The sequence below is a fragment of the Oryctolagus cuniculus genome, chromosome 1 (assembly GCF_051225735.1).
Source record: "Oryctolagus cuniculus isolate XC-2025 breed Fujian yellow rabbit chromosome 1, ASM5122573v1, whole genome shotgun sequence".
NCBI lineage: Eukaryota > Metazoa > Chordata > Mammalia > Lagomorpha > Leporidae > Oryctolagus > Oryctolagus cuniculus.
In genome coordinates this window covers 49610895-49625910 of record NC_142867.1, presented here as the reverse complement: position 1 = coordinate 49625910, position 15016 = coordinate 49610895, and the positions used below count along the sequence as shown (strand labels likewise).

At 41.2% G+C, this 15016-nt stretch overlaps 1 pseudogene; it reads right to left on the bottom strand.

Moving 5' to 3' along the window:
* Nucleotides 1-3142: 3142 nt before the first annotated feature.
* On the bottom strand, nucleotides 3143-8558 carry LOC149128387 (ATP-dependent RNA helicase DDX18 pseudogene; annotated as a pseudogene).
* Between the last annotated feature and the right edge of the window lie 6458 nt (nucleotides 8559-15016).

Sequence of the window (15016 nt, the reverse complement as noted above, 5' to 3'; positions counted from 1 at the left end):
CTGAAGACTGGATAAAGAAATTACGGAATATGGGGCTGGTGCTGTGGCATAGCCAGTAAAGCCTGCAGTGTCGGCATCCCATATGGGTGCCAGTTTGAGTCCCAGCTGCTCCACCTTTGATCCAGCTCTCTGTTATGGCCTGGGAAAGCAATAGAAGATGGCCCATATCTTTGGGCCCCTGCACCCATGTGGGAGACCCAGAAGAAGTTCCTGGCTCCTGGCTTTAGATCAGCGCAGCTCTGGCCATTGTGGCCAATTAGGGCATGAACAAGTGGATAGAAGACGTCTCTCTCTTTCTCTCTCTCTCTCTCTCTCTCTCTCTCTGCCTCTGTCTCTCCTTCTCTCTCTCTAACCCTGACTTTCAAGTTAATAAATATATCTTTGGGAAAAAATACATTATGGGATATGTACACCTTGGACTACTACACAGTGGTAAAAAAAAAATGAAATCCTGTCATTTGCAACAAAATGGATGAAACTGGAAAACATCATACTTCATGAAATAAGTCAGTCCCAAAAGGGCAAATATCATATATTCTCCCTGATCTGTGACAACTAATAGGGCACTTAAAAGGTACTCCATAGAAGTGAAATTGACATTTTGAGAAGCAATGACTTTGAACAGCCCTTGACTGTTGAGGAAATTTTTTTTCATACTATTTGTTGAAATCTTTACTTAGTATAGAGTCAATCTTATGTGCATGAAATTAACTGAAAATAGATCTTAGTGGCCGGCGCCGCGGCTCACTAGGCTAATCCTCCGCCTAGTGGCGCCAGCACACGGGGTTCTAGTCCCGGTCGGGGCACCGGATTCTGTCCCGGTTGCCCCTCTTCCAGGCCAGCTCTCTGCTGTGGCCAGGGAGTGCAGTGGAGGATGGCCCAAGTGCTTGGGCCCTGCACCCCATGGGAGACCAGGAAAAAGCACCTGGCTCCTGGCTCCTGCCATCGGATCAGCGCGGTGCGCCGGCCGCAGCGCACCGGCCGCGGCAGCCATTGGAGGGTGAACCAACGGCAAAGGAAGACCTTTCTCTCTGTCTCTCTCTCTCACTGTCCACTCTGCCTGTCCAAAAAAAAAAAAAAAAAAAAAAAAAAGATCTTAGTAAAAAATAAGAACGGGAACGGGAGAGGGAGGAGAAAGAATGGTGGGAGTGTGGGTGGGAGGGCAGGTACAGTGGGAAGAATCACTATGTTTCTAAAGTTTGTATACCATAAATAAAGTTTGTATACCATAAATAAAAGGTTTCTGGGGGGAAAAAGAAACAAAGAAGATCAATATATAATGATTAAGGGATCAATCCAATAAGAAGATGTGACTATAGTAAATGTATAATGCATCCATGCAAGGGTACCTAGTTTCATAAAACAAATGTTAATGGATATAAAGGGAAGCATCCGCTCCAATACCATAATGATGGGGAGGAGGGTTCAGCACCTTACTGTCATCAATGGACAGGTCAATCAGACCAAAAAAGTCAACAAAGAAACAACACAGCTAATCTACACTATAAACCAAATGGATGTACCTTCTATCTATAGAACATTTCATCCCACAACTATAGAAGACACATTTGTTTCATCAGTGCATGGAACATTCTCTAGGATAGACCATACACTAAGCCATAAAATGAGTTTCAATGAGTTCAAAAAAATTGAAATCATATCATGTATCTTTTCTGACCACAATAGCATGAAGCTGAAAATTAACAACAAAATAATTTTAAAAACTCTAGGAAATACACAAATAAATGGAAACTGAACAACATCTTCCTGAATGAACAGTGTCTCATAAAAGAAATAAAAATGGAAATAAAAAATTCCGTGAAACAAATGAAAACACAACATATCGAAACTTATGGGATAAAGCAAAAGCAGTGTTAAGAGAAAAGTTTATAGCAGTAAATGCCTATATCAAGAAATTTGGAAAGGTATCAAATAAATATCTAACAATGCATCTCAAGGAACTAGAAACACAAGAATAAAAACCAAAAATTACTAGCGGGAAAGAAATAATAAACATTAGAGAAGAAATAAATAAATAATCTGCTGCAGCTTAGGTTGCACATTAGCAGTATGCTACATGGAAAGTGGAATAGCCAGGACTCCAACAAGGCACTACAATATGGAATGTAGTCATCTCATGCAGCAGCTTAACACTGTGCCCAAACACGTGCCCAAATTCTTGCCCAAAGGCCCATGGTTTTAAAATCTAGAATATCTAAAAGTGATGCCAACTTTATCCTAAGATGCTTCTTAGGATTTCTGAGAGCTCCCTGTCTTTTTATACTGCAGCATTCAGCAGGGTTTAAAAACTACTGTTAAGATACAACAACTGAAGATGAAAGCAAATTGACACTATTTGCTGCATTACTGCCACCTGCCAATATACTAGGTCATCATAAAAGCGAGTTAATATAGCAATAATCCACACAAAAAAAGTCTTCACACACCAAGAGGGAAAAGTATAAGAAGAGTTATATTATAACAATGACATGAAGGCTGGCGCCGCGGCTCAATAGGCTAATCCTCCGCCTTGCAGCGCCGGCACACCAGGTTCTAGTCCCGGTCGGGGCGCTGGATTCTGTCCCAGTTACCCCTCTTCCAGTCCAGCTCTCTGCTGTGGCCCAGGAAGCAGTGGAGGATGGCCCAGGTGCTTGGACCCTGCACCCCATGGGAGACCAGGAGAAGCACCTGGCTCCTGGCTACGGATCAGAGGGGTGCACCGGCCACAGCGCACCGGCCGCGGCGGCCATTGGAGGGTGAACCAACGGCAAAAAAAGGAAGACCTTTCTCTCTGTCTCTCTTTCTCACTGTCCACTCTGCCTGTCAAAAATAAAATAAAATAAATAAATAACAATAACATGAATTGGTGGTGGGGAAGTGGGCAAAATTAAAATATTGTACCATCACAAAAGACCAAAAGATAACTTGCTTTGCCCTTGGAAAACCAAGAAAAATTAAAGTCTGTCTTATATCCCCAAAATAAAAAATATACTTGATGGAAATTACAGTGCTTGAGACCTGAGTCAATCTATATTCGTCTTAATCAGTCCAAATTCTAAAGGCTACAAAACTTCTTTGTTAGAGCAAGGGAAAAAAAGTTCATTTCAGGACAAAGTTATTGAAGATAAAAGAAACTGTGCCTTCAGTGAGAGAACTGCCTGCTGTCAGATGATTTCTTGCTAACGTTTTTCAAGATTTTTTGGACTACTCCACTTTCTTAGTTTCTTGGTAGCCAAATCCACCACCTCCTCTCTTTTTCCACTGGCTTTCATTGCTGTTCACATTCAGATCCATAGAAGTAGGCACCTTGAGACTAAAAGATAGAGCAACTTCAGGCAAATTCAGGTTATTAACATTACAGATCTTTTTCAGAGAATGGGAATACCGTGCTTGGATGTATGTATGACTTGTATGTTTCCTGTGGCTCCTTTTAATCAGTTTTCAAGCTGAGAATGAATATCAGAAATTTTACACCAGGTAAAGTCAAATTCACTAAATGAAACATTGCATTGCTTCAAGGAATAAAGGAAACCCAATTATTATGGGCCCAAAATGAGCAAGATATGCCCTCTTGTGTTTAGACCCCTGGCTATTCTACTCATACAATGAATATATTCCTTAGGGTCCTCTAGAGGATCACACTGAACAATCAAGACAACTATAGGGAAATCTAGCCCTCTTGTTGTTCGGCTATATACAACAATATCCCTGAGTATGCACTGCAGAACTGAAAGAATGAGGTTGAACCATTATTTGGCTTCTGCCTTCCTTCAATGGTCAAGAGAGAAAAATCAATGTAGTTCAGCAACTCATACCGGTATTTCATGACTTACAGGATGAAAAGAAGACCATCAGTTTCTTTGTGTTCTTCTTAAGGAATATGATGTGCAGAAGGAGTCTCTTTTCTGAGGGACAAATAATATCACTATTCAATATCATCTACTATTGCATTAGTTTTATCAGCAGCAGTAACAACACACAGTAGTTCCTTTTTCAGAAAATTCTTTCTAGGTCTCCAAATTTTCATGTTAGAGTGGCAGAAAAGGATATGGTCTGTCTGTATGTTGACAAAAACTTAAAACTTTGTTTTAATTTGTCTTCAAAATCAACATTCAAGGTACACTCAGCCTCATCATAAATTCTGGAGTATTCTACATATGATCCAGGAGGCAGGCTGGTGTGGCCACAATAATGTTGATCCCATTAGCTATTTTCTGTGCTTCAGAATATCTGTTATTACCATCCATTATAAAACCATATGTGTTCCTTAAGAACACTGAACGCTTGCATGGCAAGATCTCTAGTAGGTGAAAGAATAAAGACTCCTGTTCCATTTCTGGGCATGAACTTCAACTAAACAGTAAGTTCAACCTCAGGGATCAGAAAAGCCAGGGTTTTGCCACTGCCTGTTTTTGCAGCTGCTAGAAGATCCCTGCCTTCCAGAAGTGGTCTAACAATTTTATGTTGAATTTCAGTCATGTTTGCAAAGCCCATTTCTTTCATGGCCTTCACAGTGCTTTCATTGACAAGATTAATTAGAGAAGTAAAGGAAATATCCTCAAAAGTTCCTATTAGTCCCAGAGGCAGAGTATTTCATTTGTCATCTTCACTGTCTGATGTCTTCACACTGTTCTCTGCTTCTTTCAGAGGTCTCTGAATCTTCTTCAATTTTTTCTTTCTTGTGCCAGACCCATCAACATTCACAATTTTTTCTCTTTTTCTTTTGTGATTCTGAATTGGGAAATGATGTTGCTGCTTCTTCATTGATCAATATGGTAGATTTCTGGGGATATTTTATTTTTAAAGATTTATTTATTTGCTTGAAAGGCAGAGTTACAGAGAGGCAGAGAGAGAGAGAGAGAGAGAGAGAGAGACTTCCATCTTCTGGTTCACTCCCCCAAATGGCCGCAACAGCTGGAGCTAGGCTGAACTGAAGCCAGGATTTTCTTCCAGGTCTCCCATGTAGGTGTAGGAGCCCAAGAACTCAGACCACCTTCTGCTACTTTCTCAGGTGCATTAGCGGGTAGCTGGATTGGAAGTGAAGCAGCCAGGTCTCAAACCAGCACCTATATGGGATGCCAGCATCACAGGCAGTGGTTTTACCCACTATGCCACAGCATTGGCTCCTCATTACATTCTTTATAATTCTTTTCTAGTTTTTATTAGACTTACACTTTTTAATCCAAGTTTCTTTAATCAAACATTTATTTTCAATATTTTAAGAATAAATGTATTAAATCATAAATTTATCTCTAAGAAGTACTTCAGTTTGGTCTCAAAGATATTGGATGTGAATTAGAGTAAATGACTGAACTACTGTAATCATGAAACAGACACAATGGTTTAAATAGGATACTTTATCTTAATCAATGGATCACTCCAAGTTCACAGAAATCTCTGAATTCTAAGCTGACAGTAGCCTTGCCATTTGTAACACCTATCCATTAAGGTTGCTTTGATCAGTCTTATTCCAGCAAGCAGGGAAAGGTAAAGTGTATGGAGGAACATGTGTGTAAAGTTTTACAAGATGGACGTGGAAACAAGAGAATAACTTATAGTCAAGTTCTTTTGGAGTGATTCTACATAGTCATATGGTCACAGTGATGAGCAAAGTGGGCTGAAAATTCAATCCCCGATGAGGCAACCCTGTTATAACCCTACTACAGTAAAAGAAAAGCTTTTGCAGAAATTCTGAAACATAAATTTTCACTGATGTTCATATTTGCAATTACTATCAAAATTTCTTATTTGTCTCGAATTACTGAGAAGTGCATTCATTTCTTTTCAAGGATTTTTTTTATTTAAAAATAATCTTTGTTCATTTGTAAGTTAATTACACTATTAATTCTACTCTGTATAATGTGGATTTTCTTAAATTTATGTAATAGTATGTTACCAACTGTCATAAAAACTCTGTATATACTTGAAGATACACATTCTCATTCTGTTGAAAGTAAGAATCTTTAATATCCATGGATCAAACTTGCTAATTATATTATTCAAATCTTAGATATGCCAACTAAATTTCATTTGCTTGGCCTATATGTCCACGGTATGTTTTCTGTCATTGCAATGGCAAAATTATGTCTCATGATCTAGTATAAAGTTAATGAGGCAGGTCAATTTAATCTAGTTGAATTGGTTTACTTGAGATCACTTTCATCCAATCAGAGGTATTTAAAAAAGGTAAATATGCAACTATGTCTGTTCCTTAAGGCTATATCTTCATTTGAGGCTCACTCAGCCTGCATGTATCAAAAAATATTTATCAGTTTACTTGGTTGGAGATGAGAAATAGTTTCATTTGTCAATCTGGTAATCCCATAATTTCTGGAGTCTCTTTTCCTTTACACCCCTGCTTCCAAATATGTTGACTTCTTTATTTTTTCAAATATAGCTAATAACAACCAGTTCAAAATTCTAGCATGCTGTGTCAAAATTTCTTTGCACAAACCACAAGTTTATGTGGTGCATTTACTCTCTTCACTGATAACAACACACAGGTAACAGTTTTTCCAATGTTTTACCATTACTGTCCAACAACAGCTTCTCACTACCTACAGTTTGGTCTCAAAGGCAATGCCACAATACCCAGCACAATCTAAATACTATGTAAATACTTGCTATACTGTATTGTTTGGGGAAATATAAACAAGTCTGCATGCATTCAGTACAGGTGTTATTTTGAAAGAAAATATTTTCAATCCATGGTAAGTTGAATCTATGGACGCAGAAGCCACAGATACAGAGGACCAACTGTGCTCATTTCCTATGTTTGCTATAATGAATTACCACATACTTTAGGTTTCTGTAACAAGAACCTAAGTGCAATTTCATTTTTATTTTTTAATTTTTATTCATTTTATTTATTTGAAAGGCAGAGAGATAGAGAAACAGACAACAGAGATTTCCCATCTGCTAATTTACTCCCCAAATGCCTGCAACAACTGGGGCTGGACCAGGCCAAAGCCAAAAGCTGGGAATTCATCCAGGTTTCCCACATGAGTGGCAGGGATTCAACTATTTGAACCATCACCACCGCCTCCCACAGTAAGCATTGGCAGGAAATTGGAATCAAGAGGGAAGTCAGAGCCAGAACCCAGGCTCTCCAATGTAAGATGCTGGCATCTCAAACAGTGTCTTCACTGCTACACCAAAGGCCCACCCCACGTCCAACTTCTAGACACAAATTTATAACAGTATTATGGGTTGAATTGTTGTCCCTCCACCAAAAAGATATGCTGAAGTACAAACTCCTGCTATCACAGAATGTGACCTTATTTGTAAGTAAGATCATTTTATGATGGGTCTCTAATCCAATATGACTAGTGTCCTCTTAAGAATATGACTATATGATGATGGAGGCACCCAGAGAGAATGCCATGTGACAATGAAGGCAGATATTGGAGTAATTCAGCTATAATCCATGGAGCACCAAAGATTTCCAGCAAATAATCAAAACCTAGGAGAGGAAAGGAAGGATGCTTGGCTCACAGATCTGTGTTTTGACTGTGACTCTGTTGGACTTTGTTGGATATGATTGGACTCGGCTTCTGACTTCTGCCTATCCCCCAAAATTAAAGTGTCAACCCTTACATCAGGAACACTTCTTTGTGGTCATCATATTCCTGTGTAGGGAGATGACTTGTTATCAGAAAGGAGGGAAAGTGGTCAGGTTCAGATCTTCTCCACGTGTCTTCTTGTTCTGGGTTCCAGATTAAATGGCAGCCTCTAGACAACAGATGTTTTCATGACAAAGAGAAAAGCACAAGAGGCCAAGACAAATCACACAAACATAGTAAAAGCCTCTCTTCAGCTGTGGCAAAGGGTACATCCCCTTATATTCCACTGACAAAGCAAGACACATAGGCAAGTCTAAAGTCAACAAGGAAGAAAAGTATTAGTCTACAGGTTAGTATGGGAAGGTGAGGAGGGAATAAGTAACAACTAATGTAACAGAATTTGTTCTGTATATTCCATTTCTATCTGATTATTCAGATACATATAACTGTATCATTTTGTGTTTTATGCTTATCATCATTCTGGCTTTTTATACTTTTCATATCTTCTTGAGATTAAAATGCTTTTTATACCTTTCCCCACCTTCCATGTTATGATGATTTGGAAGATACAGATAGTATGTCCATTTATTTAGTGATTGCTCTAAATATTTTAACATACTTTACTAAAAACATACAAAGGCATTCAGTATATCTAGCAGTACTATATGTTGTCAGTATTCTTGAATGATATCATAAAACTAAGGACAGAATTCTAGATTGGTAGTTGTTTCCCTCATCATTTTAAAGATACTGTTTCACTGTCTTCCAGCATCTATTATTGCTGAGCAGAAGCCTACCATTACTATAAAATTAATTATACTCACATCATTATTGATATTCTTTAACTGTATTATGATGAAACTGTTAGGAGAAAAGTTTACCATGAAGGAAATATCTGATCACAAGACTCTGCTGAAAGAATCTTACTTGTATCTGCAGATATTCTAAGCCACTCTTTCCCCTTCCCAATAACAAGTAATCTCCATAAACAGGCATGAGATGACCAGAAGTCTTTCTGATATACGGTTTGAAAGTTGTAACCTCTGGGGATAGGTAGACAGAGCAGAAGGGGCAGAGGAGGAAAAATACTTTTCTGTCAAATACAGGGACTAAGTGGAGGAAGGATTCACTCAAAAACTCATAAGACAGCATCTATTCTTCCAGAAGCATGAATTTTCTGATTATAGGATGCAGTTTTCTGAAATGGTAGTGAAAATACAAGTCCTTTGTCCCCTGGAAGATGCAGAGGGGCTAAAAAAAAGCAAGGGGCAAGAGAAATGAGTATCCATATTTGATCCCCCTTAAGTCAGCCTTTTACGTATTCCACCCAGAAGGGACAGTTACAACTTCATTTAATGAAATTAGAAAGTGATGGTGAGGCTGAAAAGATGAGTCATATCTGAATCTAGACATGGTTTAAGGGGAAAAAAATAGGCAAAGTGACATAAAAGGTAAAAGAAATAAGTGGAAAGTTGACACATTAAGAAGCAAGATTAACAAGAGTTTAGCCTGATTTCTCCAATTCAAGAGCCCTGAACCTGTCCTTTATTTTTATTTATTCTGTTCAGTATTCAAAGTGAATTTTTAAGTTTTTCTGATGCTTTAGTCCTTTGATAATTATATAGTGACCTTCTTTGTGTCTTTTTTACAGTTTTTGCTTTAAGGTCTAATTTGTCTAAGTATAGTTAGTCCTGATTGTTTTTGGTTTCCGTTTTAGTGGAATATATTTTCCCATCACTTCTCTTTTAGTTTGTGTGTGTCAAAAAGTTAAGTGCTTTGTATGCAGCATATAGTTCAGTCTTGTTTTTTATCCATTCAGCTGATCTTTATCTTTTAACTGGAGGAGTTGGTATATTTACATTTAAGGTTATGACTGGTAAGTAGTGAACTCATCTTGCCACTTTAAAATTTCTCTTCTCTTTATTTTGAATACCTTGGTTGTTCTTCCTCTCTTATCACTCCTCTTTTTGGTTTAGTTTTGATGAGATTTGAATCTTTTCTATTTTTTTGGTGTCTGCTCTTTTGATGGGTTTTATAGTTCAGTGATTTTGTGATGCTGATCTTTGCTTTGTTTCTGAATGCAGGGCCATCTTAAGCATCTTTTGTAAGGCTAGTCTGGTGGTGATGAGTTCCCTCAATTTTGCACGTCTTGGAAAGTCTTTATTTCTCTTTCATTCATGAAGGATAGCTTTGCTGGAAATGATATGCTTGTCTTGCAGGGTTTCTTTCTTTCAGAATGTGGACTATATCTTTCCATTCCCTCCATTTCTGTAAGGTTTCTACTGAAAAAAATCTGTTAATAATGGGGGTTCTCTTAAATGTGACATGGTGTTTTCTTTGCAGTTTTTAGAACTCTCTTTCTCTCTACATTGTCCTTTTGACTATAAAAGGTCACAGTGTGAATTTTTCTGGTCATTATTTGGGATTCTATGGGCCTTCTGTACCTGGATATCCAAATCATTCCCAGGATCATGAAACTTTTTAGCTATTATCTCCTTGAATGAATTTTCTATATTGTGTTTGCCCTTTTCTTCCTCTTCTGGAATCTCCAAAATTTGAATATTTTTGTTCAACAACAAAAGTTTCAGAGGCTGTTTTTTGGTTGGTTTGTTTGTTGGTTGGTCAGACTGGGATATTTCAAAATATCTATCTTTAAGTTCAGATACTCTCTCTTCTGCTTGATCTGGCCTGTTGTTGAGGCTTTCAAATGTTATTTTTTACTTCATTTACTGTGTTCTTCATTTCCAGTATTTCTAGCTGCTTCTTTTTCAAGATCTCTTTCTTTGCTGAATTTCTCATTCATATAATACACTGTTTTTCTAACTTCATTTTTTTTATTTGACAGGTAGAGTACACAGTGAGAGAGACAGAGAAAAAGGTCTTCCTTCCATTGGCTTACTCCCCAAATGGCCGCTACAGCTGGCACTGAGCTGATCCGAAGCCAGGAGCTAGGTGTCTCCTTCTGTTCTCCCAAGCAGATGCAGGAGCCCAAGCACCTGGGCCATCCTCCACTGCCTTCCCAGGCCACAGCAGAGAGCTGGACTGGAAAAGGAGCAACAGGGACTAGAACCCAGTGCCCATATGGGATGCCAGCGCTGCAGGCAGAGGATTAACCAAGTGAGCCACAGCGACAGCCTCATTTTTTTTCTAAACTTATGTAGCTTTTTTTAAAAATGATTTATTTTATTTGAAAGAGTTACAGAGAGAGGTAGAGACAGAAAAAGAGGTCTTCCATCTGCTAGTTCACTCCCCAGATGGCCACAACAGCCGGAGCTGCCCCAATCCAAAGCCAGGAGCCAGGAGCTTCTTCCAGGTCTCCCACATGAGTGCAGGGGCCCAAGGACTTGAGCCATCCTCTACTGCTTTTCCAGGCCATAACAGAGAGCTGGATCAGAAAAGGAGCAGCCGGGACTAAAACCGGCGCTGATATGGGATGCCAGTGCTTCAGGCCAGGGCTTTAACCCACTGCACCACAGCAGCCCCTCCTAACTTCATTAAACATTCAGTGTTTTCTTACAACTCATTGAGTTTCCTTATAATCACCATTGTGTTCACCACTGTGTCACAGCAGGTTAAGCTATTGCCTGCAATGCCAGCATCCCATATGAGTGCCAGTTCAAGTCCCAGCTGCTCCACTTCCAATCCAGCTCCCTGCTAATGTGCCTGGGAAAGCAATGGAAGATAGCCCAAGTGTTTGGATCCCTGCTACCCATGTAGGAGACCAGGGTGGATTCCCTGGTTCTTGGCTCTTGGCTTCAGCCTGGCCCACCCCACAGTCATATAGGGAGAGAACTAACAGACAGAAAATATCTCTGTGTCTCTTCCTCTAACTCTGCCTTTCAAATAAATAAATAGATCTAAAACAATCATGATGGGGCTGGCAACGTGGTGTAGTAGGCTAAGCCTCCGCCTGTGGTGCCAGCATCCCATATGGGCACCAGTTAGTGTCCCAGCTGCTCCTCTTCTAATCCAGCTCTCTGGTTTTGGCCTGGGAAAGCAGTGAAAGATGGCCCAAGTGCTTGGGCTCCTGCACCCACGTGGGAGACCCGGAAGAAGCTCCTGGTTCCTGGCTTCAGATCAATCCAGCTCTGAACATAGCAGCCATCTGGGGAGTGAACCAATGGATGGAAGACCTTTCTTTGTCTCTTATTCTCTCTGTCTGTAACTCTACCTCTCAAATAAATATATAAAATCTTTAAAAAAATTGAATCTTTGGAGTTCTTAATCAGGCATTTCATTAATCTACTTTTCTTTGGATTCTGTTGCTAAAGAGTTACTGTGTTCCTTTGGAGGCATCATGTTGCCCTCCTTTTTCATACTTCCTGTGTCCCTACACTGTTATCTCCACATATGCTGGATCAGTTCCTTAAAGTTTGACTTTTGTGGTAAAAGGCTATTTCCAAACTTTAGGTGTCAGTCTGGAAACTATTTGGCTTTAGTTCCAATTGGTTGTTACAGTATAATCTCCTTATATTTTCTGCTGTAATTGGTGGCAGTGGCAGCAGAGGTCTGGGGCCAAACTCAAAAAGAGCACAGGCAAAAAGTCCTGGCAATGTCTTGTGGGTCCTGGCAATCCCTGTGTTGGCAGGCATGGGACCAGGGTCATAGCAAGTTTTGTGATCCTGGTGGTGACCTGCAAATTTGGGAGCAGGACCAGGGTCCCATGAGCACTGACCCAAGGCCTGGTAGAGTCTGTGGCCCACAGCAGCAGGGGCAGGGCTAGAGTCACAGGAGCAGTCTGCAGGGCAGTGTGAGTGCCAGCAGTGGCCTGTGGGGGTGAAGGCAGGCATGGTGCCACAGGAGCACCAACCCACAGGACTGGTGGTGTGCTAGGTATTACCAGTGCCCAAAGGCATCAGGCATGAGTCCACAGTCCCTGAAGTGGCCTTCATGGATGGCAGTAGGGCTGCAAATGTATTTCTAGCCATTTGGCATGATCCCACAGGTCAGGTGATGGCCTGCAGGGGTAGGGCTAAGGACCAGGGAGCCCTGGCCAGCAGTCCTGTTGCATACAGGTTCCAGCAGTAGCAAGCACTGCTCCAGCTGGTGGTGAAAAGGAAGGTAGGGGACTTTTCACAGGCCCCAAATCTGAGGGGAGAAATGCCTCTACTTCTAGTGTCCTGAGGGCAGAAACATTCATCTGCTCTCAATCCCTGTCCCTTGTGATGCAAAGCGTTGTGTGGGTCATAGTTGCTCTCCTGGGTCTAACTGGGATTGTGAGGCTGTAGGAATTTTTTCCTAGTGTGGTGGAATGTTTAGGGGGCCCCAGGAATGTACATATGCAGAGGCTTCTGTCCCCTAAGGGAGTATGAATTTCAGCACTGGTTCATATTTCAAGATGGAAGTCACACTGCCACAGCATGTTCTCTGGGGGATATGGGGAGACAATCAGAATTCCTTCTCTAAAGCAAAGTTATCAAGCATACAGCAGGTAGCTTCCTTTATCAGGGTCCAAGACTAGGACAAGTGTAGATCCCTCCTGTAGCTACGAGTGCCAGCATAAATTGTCCATGGAGATTTGCTCCACTGAATTAATCCTTTTCCCTGCAATGGGGATCCTCCCTCACCCACAGAGTTCCTGTTAAAATTGCCAGTTGGCTTTGTTCCTCTCTCTGTGCTGACAACTCGGTTCTCCATGTCCTATGGGGTTCCTGTGTCTCCTTTGTATAGTTACAATGTCCTTCCTTGGGCATTCCCCTGAAAATAAAATTATTTACTTGCTGTTTTGTTTGTTCTCTGTGGAAAAGGAGGTGAATGCTGGTCACCACTACTTGGCCATCATGAAACTCCTCATTCTTGATTTATTCTGCCAGTTTATCACTGTGGTATTTATTTGATTTATTCTGCCATTTTCACTTGTGGTATTCAGCATGAATTGATAGGTACTGTTAAACCAAACTTGCATTCCTAGAAGGAAAATTTACTTGGTTATAACAAAATATCTTTTTTTATGTATTGTTACATTTAATTTGTCAGACTTCACAGATTTTTCTTTACGATTTATTTACTCGGGGCCGGTGCTGTGGCACAGCAGGTTAACATCCTGGCCTGAAGCGCCGGCATCCCATATGGGCACCTGTTCAAGACCTGGCTGCTCCACTTCCAAGTCAGCTCTCTGCTGTAGTCTGGAAAAGCAGTAGAAGATGGCCCAGGCCCTTGGGCCCCTGCACCCACGTGAGAGACCTGAAAGAAGCTCCTGGCTCCTGGCTTCAGATCGGCACAGCTCTGGCCATTGCAGCCAATTGGGGAGTGAACCATCAGATAAAAGACCTCACTTTCTCTCTCTCTCTCTCTGCCTCTCCTCTCTCTGTGTAACTCTGACTTTCAAATAAATAAATAAATTGAAAGGCAGAGAATTACAGAGAGGCAGAGAGAGAGAGAGAGAGAGGGAGAGAGAGAGAGAGAAAGTCTTCCATCAGCTGGTTCACTCCCCAGATGGCCACAACGGTCAGAACTGGGCTGACCTGAAGCCAGGAGCCAGGAACTACTTCCAGGTCTCCCATGCACATATAGGGGCCCAAGGGCATGGGCCATCTTCTGCTGCTATTCCAAGCCATACCAGAGAACTGAATCAGTAGTGGAGCAGTCAGGACTTGAATCGGTGCCCAAATGGGATGCCAGCACTACAGGTGGTGACTTTATCCACTATGCCACAGTGCCAGCCCCTGACTTCATAGCTTTTTGAAACTATGTTTTTTAGGAGTATTGATCAGTGATTTTCTTTCTTGTATTATCTTGTGTGATTTTGATGTCAGAGTAATGCTAGCCGCATAGAATTTTCTGGAAGTGTTTGTGTCAAATAGGTATAAATATCCCATAAATGTTTGATAGAATTCACCAATAAAACCATCAGTTCTGGAGTTTTCTTTGTGAGAATAAAATCTTGGAGAAGAGCTAGGGAGAAAACAGCAGAGGAAACTCCATGCAAATTAAAGGGACACTGTGAACCTACATGGAGGGTATGGACTCGCACAACTCAGGACCACAGCAGCCGAGAGCCTCAGCACCAGCTCTGGAGAAGGAGTGAGACCACACTGCAAGCCCAAGCCACTGGAGATAAAGCTGCAGGAAGAACCTGGCACAAGTCAAGCCTGGAGCCCTGTGGGGGACAGTATACCTGCCAACTTAGAAGAGAAAAAAAGGGGGCACATTTCTCTCTCCCTGACCAGCCTGCTTCAGCATCTTGTAACTAGCCGAGAGGGAAGGTGCCATTTTGGACAAATGTAACAGCTATACCAGCTCATGTCTGCGTGTCCAGTAATCAGCCAAGCAGAGACGCCTAAGTCTGATTGGGAGAATCAGGGTTCTGGGAGAATTGACAGGAGGCTGGGTGCTCATGGCTGTGGTAGACTTGTATGCCAGGACTGTGAAAATTCTGTGGCTGCATGGAAGGGTGCAGAGTGTGGCTGGGATGGTGGGCAGTCTCTGTGGGCAGCTCCACATGCTTGAGGCTC